The sequence below is a fragment of the Cucurbita moschata genome, unplaced genomic scaffold (genome assembly GCF_002738365.1).
Source record: "Cucurbita moschata cultivar Rifu unplaced genomic scaffold, Cmos_1.0 Cmo_Scf00050, whole genome shotgun sequence".
NCBI classification, from domain to species: domain Eukaryota; kingdom Viridiplantae; phylum Streptophyta; class Magnoliopsida; order Cucurbitales; family Cucurbitaceae; genus Cucurbita; species Cucurbita moschata.
This window is the reverse complement of record NW_019268566.1, coordinates 1258388-1261254: the sequence shown is the minus strand read 5'-3', so window position 1 is coordinate 1261254 and position 2867 is coordinate 1258388.

The window sequence follows — 2867 nt, the reverse complement described above, 5'->3', positions numbered from 1 at the left end:
AAAAAAAAAAAAAAAAAAAAAAAAGGTTATACCTTGAAGTTTGGTTTGTAAAAGCTCGAACTTGTGAAGGAAATTGGGGTTTTTTGCACCGGTAAAATTGGAATCTAAGACGCCGTATGTTTCCTGAGAATTTATCATACCGTCACGACGATAGTAACTACCTTGTAAAGCCCATAAGGCCCAATCAAAATCATTTTCGGTAAGATATGTAGAAAAGCAGTTCAAAAATCGATTTTGACCCTCATCTGCGCCTGTTTGGTCGATCCCAAATTCACTCACGAACAATGGCGTTGAGTTTTGTCCTCTCACAAGAAACCCTGCTCGGTCTTCAAATCCTTGATTGCTACTAGCACAGAATGTGTTTAATGGCTTCGACATCCAACCACGACCATTATGTGAGAAAGAGTACAAGTGAATCTCAAATACAAGCTTGTTGTCTAAGTTGAATCCCATGGGTCTGTTTTTCAAGAAGCTGAGATCAGTGTCGTAGCTTAGTCCCGAAACTACAACTAAAATATTTGGGTTAATTTGGTGAATGAGCTTAGCTCCTTCACCCATGTATTGATACCACACGTCCTCTTTTTGGTGTCCTCCTCGCAGCTCGTTTCTCAAGCTCATTGCTACCACCTTTTGCAAATATGTTATTGTCGAGATGGTCAAAAAATCATATAAAATAAAACTTAATGTGTAAATGAAAATTGGCCGTTATTGTTGCAAAAAAAAAAAGACATACGTGAGACTTGTTCTTTAAGGTTTCAGCGGCCAAACGGAGTCCTTGTAGCCATTCTTGAGGATCGAAATAGCGATCTCCAAAGAAGCCATTGCCATCGTCGTTACCACAACACCATCCTGGTTGACTTACATGATTATCCGGAACGACCATAATTCCACGCGCAGTAAGTGAATCAACTACTGCAACGTAAGCTTCAACGATTGTCATGTTCAATATAGAAGGATTATTTTGAGTTACGCCTGTTATGGCCTCTTTCAAATTCAATTTCTGAAAAGATTGTTGAACAGTCAAATTAGCATAGCGTGTGAACATGTAAATTGGGTATGTCGAACGCACGCAATTAAACCGCAACTTCACTATCAAGGCAGCAATATCATCAAGCCGCTTGAATTGAAGGCCCTCCACCAACATGGCTTCCATATGTGATGGCCAATTTACGCACATTAACTTCACACGTTGACCTGTTGTAGCATCGACGATCCATCTTCCACTGGTCGAAAGAGGCAACGAGTAAGCCGTAAAAGCTACCGACATAAGAACACAAACGAAAACAATATGTTTCCATTGTTGCCCTATCATCTTGTTCTTGCTTTGAAATTGAATATTCTCGAGTTGGACGATGGTGCAAAAGAGACACTTCTTCGATATTTATAGAAGGTATTAGACTAAGATAAGAACTTATAACGAAGAAATGATGACAGTTCAATGTAAAGCTATCAAGGTTGTAGATAGTAATTAGGTTAACCTAAGTTTTCTTAGTTGTTTGTACAGTGTGAATTTTTCTTTTTTCCTTGGGGCCATTAATAAATGGATTACCAAATGTTTTTTTTTTCCCTAAATTATGAAAAATTTTATTTGTTTCGAAAATATTCTTAACATTTTAAAAAATAAAAAATATATCTATACTTTATCATCTCGCTTAAAGTCATTAAAAAATATACGTACATAAATAATAATTGAAATAATGTTGAAATGTACTCCGTTAAAAAAAAATATTTTCGTGATTACAAAACAAATAAAAGAATAAGAAGTTTACCGACAATATTTTAAAATATGTTAAATTAATAAAAATATCTCCAAATTTTGTATTTTATTTAAAACCGTCGGTACTGTGTTAATATTCTCAAAAGTTGCATTAATATTTTTAATTTTTTTTAAAATAATTTAAAAAGTTATTACAATTAGGACATGAACAGAAATCGTTTATCTCAATGATCCGTAGAATTTAGATACATGGTTTTCATCCTATATTAACAATAATAATTTTTTTAAAAAAAAATAAAAGTTAAAGAGTGTTAATATTATTTTGAAAGTTTATGGGTATTTTTTAATTGTATTATTAATTATAATAATATTTTTAAACTTTTTAAAAAAATTAAAATTATTAAAAGCATTTTTTTACAAGTTTTTAAAATAAAATCTTGCAATTTTTTTTTTAAAATTTAATCTCAACGAAATAAAATGATTTCTTTCTATAACTCTATAATTAATTAGGTAATTTTCAATATAATTTTTATTTATATTAATTTTTTTTTCTTTCTTCTTTTCTTTTTTATTCAGACACTTATCAAAATTTAGAGTTAGAAAACTGACATGTGGTTTGTCTGTGCCAATTTGAACATAACACGTGGGCTACATGCATAGATGAAATTGGAATTAAATTTTGGTTATACGTAAATATCATCTTACAGGTGAATATTCCTAATTTAGTATCAAAATATTTAACTTTGATAAGAATAAAAATATAAATTTGGAAAATTAATAAGAAATAAGCTGTGTTGTTTTGGTTTTTTTAAGGTTAAAGGTATTCTCATTATTCCTAAAAATAATAAAATTTATGGATATTTTGGAAATATGTTACTGATTATATATTAATGAAAAAGTTTTTTTTTTTTTTTTTTTACTTTTTAAAATACTTTAAAATTATGAATAAAAATTTTAAAATAATTTTTAAAGTTTAAATATATATTTGAAATAAAATAATAATGATTTTTATTCAAAAGTATTTTTTTTTTAATTTTTTATTTAAAAATATTGAGGAAACTTTTGAAATTTGAAAAGCATTTTTTAAATAAAATACAAAAGTTAAATATATTAATCATAATCTATTTGATATCAAAATCTCAAATCTACC